At 43.4% G+C, this 17,409-nt stretch overlaps 1 protein-coding gene and 1 long non-coding RNA gene across 2 annotated transcripts in view; one reads left to right on the top strand and one right to left on the bottom strand.

Annotated features, from left to right (window-relative positions):
• Ppargc1a (PPARG coactivator 1 alpha) overlaps positions 1-17,409 on the top strand; it is a 644,210-nt gene that overhangs the window by 300,417 nt on the left and 326,384 nt on the right. The gene's annotated exons all lie outside the window — the stretch shown is intronic.
• LOC119088675 lies at positions 15,036-16,996 on the bottom strand. The gene is made up of 2 exons (XR_005092372.1): positions 16,874-16,996; positions 15,036-15,363 (listed from the first exon to the last, which is right to left on the bottom strand). It is a non-coding gene; the product is annotated as an uncharacterized LOC119088675 (long non-coding RNA).

The following is a 17,409-nucleotide window of genomic DNA, read 5'->3' as shown; positions in this document are numbered from 1 at the left end:
GACATATTTCTCATTGGCCAATATAAAACCACATCAGAGCGTTCCACCAAGTTTCTTCATGACACTCCGCTCCTTTCTAAAGTTAACATCATAAATCATACATGGCACTGGGGGAGGACATTTTGAACATTTATGACGTTTAAGTAATCACAACAGTTAACACCTGTCCCCTTTGTTTGCTAAAACACCTGACAGTCATCCCAGGATTAAACATACAGATACTTCCTTGGGATGCTGTGCGTACTGTACTTCTTTCCTTTCGTATCTTATCAGATAGGCTGTGAGCTCCTTCAGGGGACTCTTCCTTCCATCTCTGTCCTTTGTCTTCCAGTGCTGCAGAGGTGTAGAGCATGTGGTCAGCAGGGCCCAGATGCATGAATGGATGGCTACACGAAAGGCACACACACAGGGCTTCAGTGAGAGGAGTGCTAAAGAAAACGAGTGTAGCTGCTATTTTTGCTTCAAACTCACAGCAGTCTTGGAGTCCTACTGGCAGCTTCCTCCGAGTTGCTGGCTCTCCCCCAGTTTGTTGGAATGCCAAGTGGCAGCTCTTGAGATCGGAGTTTTGCCTCTGATTTGACTTAAGCCTTCCTGAGAACAGGAGCCACGTCTGTGCTATTTATAGCCCTCTTCCCAGCACAGTAGTGGATATATGATATATGTTCAATAAATGCTTATTGGTGAACACGTGACCTAAATGCTTAAAACTCTCATACAACCAAGACTAAACCTAGCACCCTTTCTACCATAAAAGACAGTTCTTTTCTTTTTTTGTGAGATGCTCTTTCTAGGTAGCCTAGGTTGGCTTTGAACTCACAGTTTTCCTGCCTCAGCTTCCTGAGTACTGGGATTACAGTCTTGTACTATTATACCCTGTTACAGGTCATATTCATTATTATATGTTATTCATATTTATATTACCTATATATCAATTTAGAAGCCCTTTTCATGACTCTTGCTGAGTTTGCTCTGCAAGTTTTGATTCTTTTGGGTTCAAACCCAAATAGTGTCTCAGTGACACTGTCTTTTGCCACTTTCTCTCCAATCCCATTTTCTCTGCTGCAGGCATTGTTGATTCTTCATGGCACATGTCCCAGTTTGTGACAGTGTTGGACTTGGATGGCATGTTGGACTTATGCACTACCTACTCTTCTCATTGATGTTATCAAATACCCAACTAAAGTAACTAAGGAAAAAAGGGTTTGTTTGGGCTTGCATCTCCACAGGACAATGTCCATCATAACAGGGAGGGTATGGTGGCAGGAACAGACAGGAGCCGGTCACATAGCATCCACAGTCAGAAAGCAGAGAGGAATGCATGCTTGTACTCATCTCTGTTTTCCTTTTCATTTAGTCCTGGACCCTATCATCCTATCCCATGGAAGGATGGCTCTTATCAATCTAGATAATCCCTCAAGACATGCCTAGAGATTTGAATCAATGGCGATTCTAAATCCTATCATGTAGGAAACCAAGATGAACATTACAGTCTAGGAGACCAGGGCCTCTGCCTCCTCTGTGTACCACTTTGCCCCCAGTGCTGGCACACAGTAGACTCTTCACAAACATTTCCCAAATAAACAATTAAATTAATAAAATACAAAGGAATAAGAAGCTACTCACGATCAGCATCATTCTCTCCCTCAAACGAACACCGACATACATTCTTCTATTTAAAAATATATAGATAAGCCCGGTGTGGTGGTGCACACCTTTAGTCCCATCACTCATGAGGCAAAATGGCAGGTGGATCTCTGTGAGTTTGAGGCTAGCCTGGCCTACACAGCAAGATCCACGACGGCCAGAGATACACAGTGAGACCCTGTTTCAACTCTCCAATTACATATATACATATTTTTAATCAAAATGGTTTGACCCCATACTGACAGTTTTCCTCCTGGCCTTTTCCCATATAGTAGGCGTCATTTTTGTGCTTTCACTATTGCTATGATTAAGCACAGTGGCAGAGTCCTCCTGGCTCTCTGTTCCCAGGTATGCTGCAAACTCAGAGCCTCTTCTCACCCCGCTCTATCGCTCTGAAAATGGCTTCCTTTGCCTATCCAAACCAGCACCAGCGTTTGCATCTCCTCACCATGGTCTTGTTCACCATCAACTTCTTGGTGGGATCTTCCTTTACCCTCACTGTCATCTTCAAATGACAGTCCCGCCTCTCCTTCTCCTTTCTTTGCCTACATTTTTCTGTGGTGTTGAGGACCTCTTCGTGGGACCCATGCTTTACTCGTTTATCAGATCTCCACATCCACATATCCTAAAATGCTTACGTCAGGAGGGCAGTAGCTTTTTACCATATTTTTTCTTTGGCAGCAACCCCAGAGCAACAGGACCTGGAATGCTTCACTGAGGTTCGTGTTAATACCTACATGTGGAGTGAGTTACCTCTCCACAGCACGACACATCAGACTGCTTAGGTCACATGGACTTAGAAGGGTATGTGGGATGTGGTTTGCCAACTCTCTTCTAGCAAATACCTGCGAGATAAGTAGTTCTTTGAGGGCCTTAGGGAAGCCTCACAAATTAGTTTTATGAGTCTTAAGTTTTAGCTCAAACCATAGTTTTTCAACCCCTATTTGGCAGTAGACTTTGTGCCCCAATTAGAAGCCTAGTCCCCTTTCCTGGTATTTGTTCTTAGAACCTATTGGCCTGAGGTGGTTTTCTCATTTTCACTGGAGGAACCTGCGTTTCTTCCTTTAAATGGTCACGTCCCTGGATCCCGATGAGAGGGAATGTCCTGTTTTCTCAAGTGGGGAAGACACACCACGCTACTGATTTCCCTCCCCCAGCCCTTCTCTCATTTGTATTTTTGACACCACAGTGGGGATTCTAGGACGGTAGCTGGCTCCCGGACAGTGCTGATGTGTGAAGGGGGGCCATTGTGCCCTCTTCTCTGCAGTTCCCACTTTTTACTTCAAGGATTAATTTCTTGCATGGCAGGCTCTTTGTCTCTCCTTTGCTGCCGGTCCCTACTCATTACTTTGAGAAGTACGAAATGGTGTTGCTGGTTAGCAAACCACAGATCTGGAGCTGAACTGTATCAGCATGGCTGACTCCCGATCAATACCCAGATGGTGATAAGACTTCACACCTCCTTGTGTCAGATGTATAGCTGCTAAGAACCCCAAGGGCTGGATGAGCTCAGTACAGCAGGACTCTTAACACTGCCTCCCAGGCCTCTGGCCAAGACTTGTTCTCCAGCCTCTTGAACGCACCGCTGATTTGTGAGCCACTGAGGGCATATGCCGCTCAGCATTGTATCAAAGTCTCTTGGGTGACTTCTTCTCATTTCCCCACATTTAAGAAAAAGATGCAGTTTTATTTATTTATCTATTTTTAATGTGTTTGTGATATGTATTCAGGTATCCTCAGAGGCCAGAACAGGGTATCAGATCATCAGGAACTGGACTTATAGGTAGTGATGAGGGGCCAGACGTGGGTGCTGGGAGCCGAACTCAGGTCCTCTGGAAGAGTAGGAAGCATTGCCAAACCGCTGAGCCATCTCTCCAGCCTCTAATTTTGCTCTTTTGCTTCCTAACTCACTGCTCTAAGGATCCTAGCTCAGCAGGTCCTGGTGTCTCTAAAAGCTGTTTAAAGCCCATGTATGGTGGTTATTTCTCTCTGGAGTTCTCTGAACTCTTTATTAGCCCTTTGTTAGGAGAATTACCCAATATGGTTCAAAAGAGAGAGAATGGTGGAAATCTGGCCTGTCAAGCCTCTTCATCACTGTTAGATGGGATTGTCTCTGTTTTTGTTGTCTTTTGGGGCAGGACCTAGTGAGGCAGAAGATACGTGGCCTACAAGTTTGAAAGGACGCATGTCTTGCTTGCTTCCGTGGATAAGCGTGCTTGGCAGAAACTGAGGATTTGAAAGAATTCTTCTATCATGCCTCTCTCAGCCATGTGAGCACAAAGAAAGAGATTCACCTTTCTTTGTCTCCCCTTTCATCAGCAGAGTCCTATTTTTAGGGCATTGGCATATAATCCAGCATCTCTTGCAAACAGGGGCTGCCGTTCCTTTCAGGAATTTCTGAAGGCAAGGATGGAGTCAGACTACGTTGAGGGCACAGTGTATTATCATCCCCTTGTGGTTATGCATGGACGTGGAGAAAGCGCTATTTTCAGACCATCTTCAACACGGCATTGTCCAGTGATCAGCCACAAAAAAATCACGGCTCCTTGGCGTTACTGTGAACAAAAGAAGTCCCTTGTTCTTGTCTTGAGGCTGTGTGATTACAGGACCTGTGATCAGATAGGTGACCCAAGACGGATGCCTTCCCGAATATAACTCAAGTTTATCTATGGCTGCCCCCACCTTTATCTCTGCATATGTCCTCAGCGTTTGAAGATGGATTTATTTCCAGCCCTGGCCTCCACCATGCTTTGTTTACCCTTGGTATCGATATTGAGGACAAATGCTCTCTCTCTCTCTCTCTCTCTCTCTCTCTCTCTCTCTCTCTCTCTCTCTCACCTGTGCTCTGTGTCCCAATGTCTCCTGCAGCCAGATGGCAAGCAGGCAGACATTGTGGGCAGTTTTTGGATCCTTCCCCAGCAATGCTGTCCATATGATTTCCAGGGTAGTAAGCCAGGAGGCAGGTCTGCCTGTGCTAGGTATCCTAAGCACCTCAGCACCTAGCCCTGCTTCCAGGGAAGGAGTCAGCTTGTTTGGGTCGAGTGGGTAGTTTGGAGGAAGACATTCAGCTAAGGACTCAGGTAACTTGCTTTAGGGGTTCTACCAGTTTGTTTAATCCCATGGAGCCATTCCGAACATCCTGAAGAGCGTTACATCGTCCTCCTTTTGAGTACACTCAGTTCCACCATTTATGCTCATAAATGATTTCTTCCCTTGGGTGTCACTGAGTATGACCTTCACCTGCTCCACATGCCCAAGTGTTTATTTATGTGTGAAGGGACTAAGTAAAATAAGTGTGCAGTCATGGAAGGCTACGCACAGGATTCTAATGTACACTGTCAAAAGCCTCAGAGCCAGTAGAATGGCAGAAAAGCCAGGTGACAAGGATCACATTGGAATTTTGTGTGTTTGTCATTAAGTGCTATCATTTAAAAACTATATCAATTAATATAAAAAAATCTGTTTTGTGACTAGAGAGATGGCTCAGTGCTTAAGAGTACTTCTTGCTCTTGAAGGGCCAAGTTTGTTTCCCAGCACCCCTTTGGGTAGCCAACAAACCCTTGTAACTCCAGCTCCAGTACATCTGACACCTTATTCTGGCCTCTTTGGACATCCATCAGGGTACAAATATGCCCGTATATAAATAAAATATTTAAATCTTTAAAAAGTCTGTTCTCCTTTCCACGTAGACTTTAAGAAAAATCCCTATTTGTGTTCCACAGATTAATTAATATTTGTTGATTAAAACAATCTTGCAGCAAAGAAAGAAAGATGAGAAAAAGGAAGGATGAAAGGATGAAAGAAAAAAAGGAAAAGAAAACTAATCTATAAAGTTCCCAGAAGTTTCTGAGAATGGAGGACACCTACCTGGTAACTTGCTTCAGTTAAAATAGCTGATATATGCAAAGTGCATCGATTCAAGGGAAGAAACATTGCCCTGGAGAACTCTGAAGTGCCCAAGGGGAGACATTACTAATAGAAGCTCGCTTCCCTTGGTAGATCACAATATGCAGCTCCAAACACAGGAAGTTAGAAGAGGTGCTAGATGGAGGCCACCGAGTGTCTTGCAGGTTAAAGGAACAAGTCTCAAAATCAATACTCTTGCTTAATAGACAGTCCCTGCTGAGCTTTCAGATAGGGAGAAATGTATTCACATGCACACACTAGGATCTTTGCATTCAGGTGGATTTCTTGAGGTATTTCTAGCTGAATTGAATCTGTAGGCCAAAGTGGAGGCATTCAAATACTAAAAGGCCTTTGTACTGTGAGGAGAGGGGAAAGAGAGAAAGGGAGAGGGAGAGGGAGAGGGAGAGGGAGGAGAGAGAGAGAGAGAGAGAGAGAGAGAGAGAGAGAGAGAGAGAGAGAGAGAAGAGGAGAGGGGAGACAGAGACAGAGACAGACGGAGTGGGGAACAGAGACAGAGAGAGACACACAGAGAGAGACAGAGACAGAGACATGGAGACAGAGGGAGGGACAGAGACAGAGACAGACAGAGCCTGATAGACAGAAAATTCTTTCTGATTTCTTAACCCAGGATTCTGTGAGGCTGGGAAGATGTTAGTCATTCGTAGCAGAGAAGGCTTTTCACATGATCAAGCTGGTTACTCTTAAGCACATGCTCTGGGGTTTTTTACCAGGAACAACCAGAGGCCCCAAAACAAACAGCCCTAAAGGATCTGTGAACAGGAAGTGTACCTTCTCTTGTTGACCTTAACTTACAAGTTGAGTAAACACGTGCTCATTCTGTGCACCCTCGTGTATCTAAGGCAGCCCCTTGGACTGCGTCCAGGTGTCGCTTAGGCTGTGGTTCTTAGAACTGCCAAGAATTGAAGCTCGAGAGAGACCTGACTCAACTTGAGAAACTGAATTAGAACAGGCTGTGGGTGGATAGACACACTCCTTGGGTCTCGGGTGAGTCACCTGACTCTTCAGGGAGATCAGAAGGGGCGCAGCTGACTTGGTGGCCGCTTGGATTGTAGTTTAACTACAGTCCTGGCAGTGTGTTTGTTGTTCTAACTTTTGGATGTGTAGGAGCTGGTTTAATCTAGTGAGCACACAGCCCAGGGGTGTGGGCAGTTATAGACTCAGAACCTTGGCTTCCATGATGATCCTGGCCTTCTGGTGCTTCACCTTCCTCTTGGCAAGGAGCCTGGTGGATGCTTGTGTGGCAACATAGAAATAGTTCTGAGAAAATTTCATGGAAGATGGCTCCAGTGGCAGGTGGAAGTTAGGGACTAGAGTCATTTTTTTTTAAATCATAGAGTTATCTGATCGTTTTACCACTGTGTGAGCTAGAAAAAAAATTGGGGGAGATATCGCTTGATTGTTTGGCTAGTGCTCCAGGGAAAGGGTTTTGAAAAGAGCTTTGGCTTAAAGGCAATGATCCCCTGCTGACCCTTGTTTGTGGCTTAGTAACATTGAAGTTATGCTGAGGCATGAATCTGCCCCTGGCAAGAAGCCATTCCTGGTCTCTAGGCTCTTCAATGGGATTTCCTACATTCCCTGTGCTACCTTCTCAATGGGTTTTTCATTGTATATATTTACTGTGCATGATGCTGTATTATATAAGTTCACTTTCACACACGCGCACATTGTATATCGAGCACATTTCTATCCCCATGCTCGCTATCCCTGTCCTCTACACTTCTCTCACTTCTTACTCCCCCTTGTTCCCCTAGGTAATTTTTACTTCTACTCTCATGCCCCATATACATACACTCATGATTTTATGTAGCTGTATAAAAACTAGGTGTGAACCAGTAGACTGGGCTGGGTCTCTGAATTTTGCAAGGTGACTTCCTGCTTCTTTGCTCTTAGCAGCTTTAGGTAACTGGTCTTGATGCAGTTGCTTCCTTTGTGGGTCTATGAGATGGGATTGGGGAGGATGGAAAGGGAGGGAGCCAGAATTCCTTGAGAGCCTATGTTCCCTATTGTATCTGATTGCTTTGCTGTTTCATAGACCAGCCTTAGTCAGGTCAGGGTGCTGTAATGAAAGACTATTGGCTAGGTATCTCACTCAACACACATTTATTTCCTCACCATTCTGGAGGCTAAAGTTGATGATCAAGGGGTTGGCAAACTGCATTTCATTCAGAAGTCTATTTCCTTAGTTTGTAACTTTGACCTTGGACTTTACATGATTTTATGTCACGTCTGCCTTGTGCTCAGTTTGAGGCTCAGTTTTGTTTTTCCGCTTCTAACGAAGCACACCTCTCTCCTGGGGCTGTTTGGCACAATGACTTCTCAAGTGTGCTGTTGCTGCCACCTTGCCTCTGATTCTTCTTACTCATGTTCACGTGGTTAGAAATGCACCGTCACTCATAATGTTTCTGTGTGCCATGAGCCGTCTAACTCTGGGAACATGGATCCCAGAGTTTCAAAGAGTGTTCTCTGTGGAAATTACAAGTGGACTCATTATTACCTTTGGATGACCCCTTTCTATCTCAAGTTAGAGAATTAGCACTCATTGACCCAGTTGACTATCCCCTTCATAATCTCTAAATAGTTCAATTAAGCACTTGTACAGCATCCCCATATGTTGGCTGGATGCAAGGTGCCAATATTTGGACATTGCTTTCTCATTAAAATGATCAGGGCATGAGCCTGGAAGATTCCAGTGTGCGGGCTCACCTGGGACCTCCCCAAGGGACATGTGCCTGCCAAACAAACCAGAAATAGTGTCAGAGAGGAAGCACTTCCCTCTGCTGGCTCCCCTCCTGGATGGAGTCATTAAGGAGCACTTTTTACCCTTGGCAGGGCCAGGTAGGTTGGAGAAGTGTACCTCCTGTGGTGTTTAAACACATTCCAGTTACTCCCATGATAGCGATGCATGGAGAATCAACATAGTGACCCCCCCAGAGTATATATTAAATTCTGAAGGATTAATCAAAACTGCACCATGTTGTGTGCAATTAAACCCTTGAAAGGCAAAATAAATTTGCTAGAGCAGTAGCAGCTCTTGTACAACTTCTGGCTGGAATGAGGCAGCTTGCAGTTCTGTTATAACAGATGACTTTGTGCTTAGGGTTTTTCTTCAGAATGTGGGGTAGGCTAGAAGGAGCAATCTACAAAATCCTTCCACTGATGCTATGGAGAACAGAGAATTCAACTCTTCTGGTGTTATCCTCTGGACATGGGCAAATACCAAACAAAACCTTTGTGTCAGAGGAACAGTGGGAATGTGTCTGGGAATACAAGTTACTGGAAAAATGGAGGAAGTAACACTTAGGCCATTAGAGCCACTGGGAAGGCTTTGTTCACTTAGCGATGCACCCACATAGTTAATGGTTGGATCCAGGTAAGCAAAAATATAGACAATATTCTTTCCTCTCCCACACAACTATGCCTGTGTTTTCTCAGGATGTACCTCATGGAGATAACTCTGCCCTTCATTGAAATGTCTGAGTCCTGCCAGAATGCCAGTTGTGCAGCCATTTTGGTTTATTGTGATTTGTAAAGAGTCAATTAGAAGCTGCTGCAGAGGGCTGAGAAGCAGTCTGTCATTTGCCAAGGCTCGACAGAGGAAAATGTTGGCATTGGGTCGCGCTAGCTGTATGATAGCCACTGGGTTACAGAAACACTGCTTCTGAGCTGGCCTGTGCGTGAGAGAAGAGTCACAACCGGGTCTGCATAGAGGAACATAGGAAATTAACTGTTTCAGTGCAGGTATGGACGAGAGTAGAAATCCATCTTTTCTCATCTGTTTTCAACAATCAATTTCCTGTGTTCTTCAGAGTGCCAAGGCTTTCGAAGACTCCTGTGGATGTAAACTGTAGGGTACTGCTAGGAGCACGAATTCATCACCATGAAGCCTGTTCCACCTGAAGAAATCTTAGTGAATCAAAATGTGCACATTGTTCCCATGAAACTTGTATGAAAAATTGCAAGAAAAAATTATTTAGAATGATGGGAAATCCTTGAATCAGTAGCTTCAGAAGCCCTCACTGTGCATACACAGCAATTAGAAAAATGTGGATAATGTGCCTAATTTATACAAAGTACATCTTTTTTTTTTTTCTTTCTCAAAGTTCAGAAATAAATTTTATTGGGAGATGCATCGAAAAGTCTCATGACATCTGGAATATGGAGGTCTAATTGCTGATTCAATGGCATTGCGAACACACAAACATATTTCCTTGGTGAAATGTCAAAAAGACAGCAATCAAAATGAAGCGTTTAAGCATTAAAATGAAGAAATGATGACTGGCTTGATTTGTAAACATTCATCTTTGAGCTTACTTTATGAAAAAGAAGGAGTAAGTCAGAGTGGAATTGCAGATTTGCACATTCTGAGCCCTTGGAATGCGAGGGGTTGGGTGTCTCAAGATGCGGGTGGGTTCAACCAGAAGTTAATTCCGATAACCCCATTTGGCCTTTCATTTGGGGGTCTCTTACATATTAACAAACGGCAGAAGATTGTGAGGGGGTTAGGGAAAGCCCGGGGGTAAGGTGAAACATTTCTCTTCAGACCTGTTTAGGGATCATTTACCTTGTGGTGTTCTTTCGTGACAGAATTTACTTCCCCTGCACTGCTGAAGAAGACAGGAAAGGAACTGCAGTTTGGGCCTCCTCAGACTGTGGTCTGACGACAAACTTGACTGTTTCTCCGAGAACATCATTCTGAGGGCCAGCATGGATGTACTGTAATGTGGACTGAGGAGCAGACAGTGACCTCAGGGTACATTTTGAGTCCGCTCCTTGTTCTAGTACAAGGAGCACTTGACAACTGTCGGGTGGGACATTAAACATAAACCCCAAATGTGTTAAAGCCACAGGACAGAGAGACAAATCAACCTGTGAAGATGAGGCTGAGAAATTGTTAAGTCAACAAAATCTGTGCCTTGCGGGGAAGGTCCCATGAGATTTTAGGGGGTCACTAAACAAATGCTCTTTCCAAATGAATGTATTTTCTGGGCCTCAAATTATACCAAAACTCCTCTTCAAGGAAGACCTGAGAAGGAAATAAAATCTTTGCCCAAAGAGCAAAGTTGCTTTCCCCCAGGCCATGCGTTTTGTAAGGTTTCTCCTGCATTGTGCTTGCAAATAACATTTATTTCTGTAGTGTAAATATGCAAGAGTTCATTTTAATAAAAAGTAAGTCCTAAAATAAGATAAAACCCATGACTAGACTCGCATTTGAAGATTTAGAGTGTATTCATCTGCTGGTTTGGGGTATAAATATTCATTGGATTTGAGCTCTCAGGTGTTGGAACTTTTAATCTGCATTCAGATGGAGGCGCTTTAATCAGACAGTTCATAAAAGTCTGCGGCTCCCCCCTCCCCAGGAAAAAAAAAGCCACAACAGAGTTATGGAGAGACTAGAGGGTCCCTGGGCCTCACACTAACCCACCCAGCTGAACTGCATTGCTGGAAGGGGGAGAAAATAAACACCAAATATAATTTTGTACCATAATATCAATATTCTATTAAAAATAAATCTCTTGCTGTTAGACCGAGAAGTCTCAAAAACCTGTCACTTGACTGCAGTCTTCAGAGATGACTGATAATGGGTAAAAAATCCCATAGCATCTGTTTACCATGTCCTCACGCAAACTGTTAGGGATGTTTTTAAATGTCAGCAGTAATGTATGCGTTATGTATTAGCTGTCACAGAACAACACCGTGACCAAGATGGCACTGGGGACCGCTCCAAATTAGGTAGGTCAAGTGAGGAAGGTGCCTGAGGAACCCTTGAAAGGATGCTGTTTGTCTAGGAGGAAAAAAAAAATCTGAGTAGGAATATGTGGGAAAGCCCTTCCTCCAGATTTTGAATGGAGCGTGAAATCGCATGAAGCTTTACCTTCAGGCCCCTGGTGGGAAGGTCAGTTCCGGGAGAGCAGAAGGTAGGAAGCAAACATTTCACATGAGCTATGCTCTGCATTAGCAGGCACTCGGATTTCTCTCGGTAACCTAAGCACATAGCAGGAGAAGAAAGTCATTGAGGAACAAACGCTGACTAAACAATGTGGGGGTGACAGCGTTGTTAGCAGCCACTGCAGGCCTAGGGAGCTCTGTTCTGCTTAACTACTTAGAGGGGAATGCTGTTTATTGTCCCAGTAGAGACACCGGGGCTCCAGGAGATCATCAAAGCAGGCTTCCCAGCAATGATGGCCTTTTCACAAACCCAAATGAAGTTCTGTGATCATTTTTGATACTGGAGGCTTTTTTTTTCTTTCTCTGCTCTGTATACGAAGCTTCACAAAGTTATGAGGATAATTGATGAGTGGAAGATGGACTGGACTCCACCACTTTCAAGAGCCTAAACCCACACAATACTGTTTAACAGTCAATGTGTCTGCCACAGTCTGCATTTTCTCAAAACGGGGCTAGTCCTAGAAGTACCCTCATAGAGATGTTTGAAAAGACTCACTGAGATAATTCATGCAAAGTGTCCTCAGCACTCAGGAAAAGCTGAAGGCAGAGGACAAGTATGGATTAGTGACAAGCTTCATTGTGCTGTGTTCACTCACATAAATGGGGTTCATTACTGCTGAGGATGCTCATATACCCTGTAGAGAGGTTGGTCTTAAGGGTTCAGCAAGATGAGTCCTCATCACCTTGCAGAGCCTCAGCTCACTTGCTCAGTTCCTTTGTGTGTGTGCACGCGCATGCTCAGAATGGTTCCTTTCAAGGTATTTAAGACAATCAGCTTCCTTTCTGATACCATCTTCCACATGAATATGTGGGTTAAGCTCCTCAAAAACTAGTATTTAAAAAGAAGGGGGGCTTTAGAATGCCTTTGGACATCTTAGTTTTTGTTTTTAAATTGTAATGTTTTAACAAAGTGTGGTTTTGTTTGGCTAGTTATGTAAATTAAAGAAGGTGAAACAGAACCAAAGAAAGTGCTTCCTTTCTTTCATCCAGTCTAATTAGAGATGAGCTGGAAGGGTGAACACCATCTCTTTCTCTGTATGGTGTGAAAGCTCTCTCTCCTAGCACATGCCATTTTGTAGAATAGCTATTGATAGACTGACTCTACAGCCTCCTGCCTAGCATCATTGCTCTAATAGAGCAGAGACCGTGTCTTGCTTATTGGAGAGTATATGTTCCCAGAACCCTGCCTGGCACTTCCTGGATATTCATTAACCTCTGTTGACTGAGAATAGTTGTGCAGGGTGATGGTGGAATTAGATACTTAGCTTCTAATGTTTTTAGATCCACCAGTGAATTGTGCTTTGCTGTGCTGTGTGTGTGTGTGTGTGTGTGTGTGTGTGTGTGTGTGTTTGTGTGTGTGTGCTAGCTACAACTTCAATGTTCAAATTGGAACTTGTAAACCGTTCCTCAGGCATCTATTTTTTTCTTTGTTCACTAGGCGAACATTTATGAAAGAAGAGCTGTGTGCTGAGTACCCAAGCGGATGTGTGGTCAGCAGAGAGAGATAAGCATATCACCAAGGAAGAGCTGGAAAACAGAACAGGCTTTGAGTCAGACAGGTGGCACGTGATGTGGACGGTCATGTCCATCTTACTGGGTTGAGAACTGTTCCTCCATGGAATGTGTGTGTGTGTGTGTGTGTGTGTGTGTGTGTGTGTGTGTGTGTGTGTGTAGGGTAGGGTAGGGTAGATAGTGGAACTCAGCAGGCTTTGCTAGGTGAAGAGAACATTTTAAGCAGAAAGGCACAAAGCCACTAGAATCCACAGGGCATGGTTGGCTGTACTGGATATAAGAACAATGTAGGTGCTTGAGAAAAGAGAAGATGAAGGACTCGTGTCTGGTATAAGGGGGCTAGAGGATGTCTTGAAGGTAGGCAGTGGTGGATCATGACTCATGGAATGAGTCTTTAGTTACAGGAACATTAAATGCTAGAATTGGAGGTGGATTTAAGATAGACCCTCTATATTTGAAGGTAATAACACATCACAGGAAACTCTGGGGTAACTTCTACTAAAACAATACATTGCCAAAATTGAGTTGGCCATCTTTTTAATAACACTTTATTTAAAAAGTCACTTATTTTCTATTAACCTCAGTTCCTTCATGTTTATGATGAAGATGGCAATTTTATCTGATGCCCAGGTGGACAGACAGGTATTATGGGGCTGGGAGGGGGCAACGCCTATGAAGGTCTTTGGCAGTGTCATGAGCTAGAGACATGCTGACAAGGTTTGGTTATGCCTGGTCTTTTCCCCCAGTTTGCCTGGGTGTCAGCTTCTGTCACCTCACTTTCTAAATGAACAACTTTGGCCCTGTAGTTTCTTGGCAACAAAAATTTCCTATCCTATTGATTGTCATTGCCTTTAATGATAATAGTTGCGACAAAGTCCCCTTAACACTTCAGGCTCTTGTAAATATAATCCATTATTTTATCTTATTTTTATTATGACTTGTCTTGTACACTTTCCAGTATACCATGCAGCTTTTCTTTAGCTCTCCCCAAGGCCCCAGAGTCACAGTCACTGCCTAGTTGACCAGATATACATTATAGATGTTGTCAAAATGAGATGCTTGTTAGGTGATGGCATAGAATTGGCTTGCCGGTGCTGATGCTGTAGAACTAGAGTATCACCTGTGGATCTCAACTGAGCAACTCCTGGAGGCTTTGGGCTCTAATTCTAGTGTGATGCAAGGTTACCCCAACAATCATCATTCTCCTTGGCCTTAGTGGCTGTGTCAAGAATTGATATTTGGAAGGTAAAATCTTATGCTTGAAATTTGTTAGCTGAATGTTTATCATTTATACTTGTGCTTCAAATGGGTAGAACATTCAGGTTATTGTTTCCTTAGTGTAAAATATAAGCATCCTTAATATATGGAGTCAAGTTTACAACTGCTATTGCCCCTCCCATGATGCATTTCTGCTCTGTAATGCATCATGACTCCTTATGAGGTCATTTTGTTCTTCCTGGCAAAATGATGTGGGTTCCCCACTCAGAAGGTGGAAGGTGTTACATTACTTTCTGTGGTCATTGTCTTAGTGTGGTTTTGTTGGTTGGTTATGTCTTCCTGCTTCATTTAATCAAAAAAAAAAAAACTTGGAGTTTTATTTCTGCTGCAGGGAAGTCAGTAAAGGTTTTGCAGAGCCGGGCCCAAGTTGTGCTGAAGAGAGAGGAGATATAGAATTTTTTTCTGTTAAATTCATCTAAATGTGTCTAATAACATGAAGGAAAATTGAACAAAAGTTAGCCACTGTCCCAAGTGTGCATACACACTGATTTTAGCATCACTTGTCCAGTGATAAGTCATTTTTCTCACTGGACACATATGCACATGTGTTATACGTATGTAATATGATAAATGTGAATGTTAACTTGGATACTGGGCACTGAGATCAGCCTTAGTTCCTTTTGTTATTGACATTCAACTTTTTAGAGTTGAACACACAATTCACTCTTTTACCAACCTAGTAATAGTAAATTTAATGTCATTTTTTGAGAACTATTTGTGAGGCATTCTTGTCAGGACTTTATAGTCAGGTATCAATTTATTTGGTATTTCACAGTGCTCCATATGAGATGTACCACCTATCCCACTATATAGAAGTATCACTGTTCCATTATATAGAGGCACAAACTGACTCACAGTGATCCCAAGTCATTGGTTCCAAACTCATGAATGGCAGGCTTGAATTTGGATGAGGCTGTCTGGCATCATGCTAGCCTATAGATGACATTGATGGAAACGTGCTTTCTGTGATCAGAGTCTGATGAGTACAGCAGTGCTGGCCTCTCTTGGTCGTATCTCTTCCCATCTGCACACGTTCATGGAGGATGCTAAGGTGTTCTAGTTAAGGTTTGGAGACAAATGGATAAGAGGGAGATCAGTAGAAGGATTTGAAATTTCTATTTGGAGCAGACATTAGTTACAGAGCTATGATAAGTACTAGCCAAGCCTTGGCTACTTTTCTGAAATTGATTCTATTCTGTAGGATTTATTCAGGCTTTTGGGGGGTCCTGTTGGTCCTTTCTGACTGGATGTTTTGCATTTGTGTTGTTATGACTGTATTATCTTTGTCTAAAGTCACCCTTGCTGATGCAGTCATCATTTTTTTGTGACTTATCCACCCAGAATCATAGAACCCCACCTCCCTGGTGCTTCTGAGCACTGTACAATGAGGAGAGAAGGAGTTCCCTTTCAGGTTCAATTTAGCCTCCTTGCTTATTAAAGTTTCTCCTAGAAGAAATGTAAAATGCTGACAGAACTTAGGAAGTTATACTTTCATGTAACTGATGACCACCCCCCCCCCCCCCCGTTCACTCTCAACACACGCAGTGTATCTCTACATATATGCATATGTACATGCACGTGTATGGTGATATATAAGCATGTGTGTATATAAACATACGTAAGTTAATCATATGATTTTTGAAAATTGCACAGGGACAACAATCACCAAAGGATGATTCATTTCTGTTCCCACCTTCATCCTTACCAGATCATACATTTTAAGACAAACACATTATTGTTATACAAACATTAAATATTAGAAAACTTTGGTGCTTTGGTTTATGATGCACAAAAAGTTACTGATCTCCGTGCTCCCTTTCCTAGTTTTTATTAGAGTTTTCTAAGTACAAAGCCATTTGAAACTTCTTAAAGACTTTGGCCTTGACAGCTAATGGTGGATGGTGCCATGCTTAGGAAGTTTTTCAAGGCTAATCATTTTTCAAAGAGAGAAAAATAAAAACAAAACCCCAAGTAGATTGATAAAAAGGGCACAGTGTTCTCGATGAGGCAAACAGAATCTCCAGGCATGGCTCATCCCCTCTTTTAATTATCCAGTTCATTTAGTCAGCTGTGATCCAGGACTTCGGCAGGTCACCTGCACTACAGAGAGGCAGGCAGGGCAGCTGCTGACCTACAGCATGGTTCAGGGATGGAAAACGGCCACCCAGGCTGACTCGTCCTTTAACAGATGGGAGCTGGAGAGAAGGGCTGTGAACGTGATATTGATCTGAGAAGTCCTCTTGATGCCCCGAGTTTCCTTGAACCTCATCATAAAAATAATTGTATTTGAGAAACTGGTGGAGCAGCCAGCTCCTGTGAGGACTCCTTCACTGGAACAGAGACCTGAGACTCCAGAAATGAAAGTTACAGTACGTGCTGTGGGAACACACGGAGTCCTCAGGAAACCGCAATTATCAGTGATGTTGTCAGACTCCTGGTACAGCCCTGGTATGCCCTTGCTAGACTGTTTGATGCTCCCTGGGCAATCTTCTGGTGTTTTCTGCCATCATAAGATGACCCCAGAGACATCATCTGCAGGCAGGGAAAAAGGGCCAGGGAAACTCACCTTGTTCCTGCCTCCTCATGTTGGAGACTTATTTGTCCTAAGGTGACTTAGAAAAGTAGGCAGCTCATCCTGCTACCAGGCTTCCTCTCAGTCCTTTTGAGGTCATATGTCCCAGTCAGGCTACTTCCTGTCATGAAGCATTTAAAGTTAAGGACCTAGAGACATGGTTTTATCCTTTTGTATAGCTTTATACTGCAAAGGGCATTGCTGACTAGTTAGCTTGGAGAGACTTTGAATCGATTTATCCAAAAGAAATCTCTCTCTCTCTCTCTCTCTCTCTCTCTCTCTCTCTCTCTCTCTCTCTCTGTGTGTGTGTGTGTGTGTGTGTGTGTGTGTGTGTGTGTGTGTGTGTGTTTTGAGTAGCCAGGATCAGCCAATGCTTAAATTTCTATCTCAATATTTACCACCGGGAAAGGTTAGCCATTGTTAAATGAGGCACAGTTGGCACTGAACTGGTTACTGAGGTGCTGTTGGCATCTGCACTAGGTCACAAAGCCAGTAAGATCTGGACTTGACCCTGCTTGTGTCAATTACAG

The sequence above is a fragment of the Peromyscus leucopus genome, chromosome 10, assembly GCF_004664715.2.
Source record: "Peromyscus leucopus breed LL Stock chromosome 10, UCI_PerLeu_2.1, whole genome shotgun sequence".
In the NCBI taxonomy this organism is placed as follows: domain Eukaryota; kingdom Metazoa; phylum Chordata; class Mammalia; order Rodentia; family Cricetidae; genus Peromyscus; species Peromyscus leucopus.
Note: the sequence above shows the minus strand (reverse complement) of the source record. Positions and strands in the feature narration are given on the sequence as shown.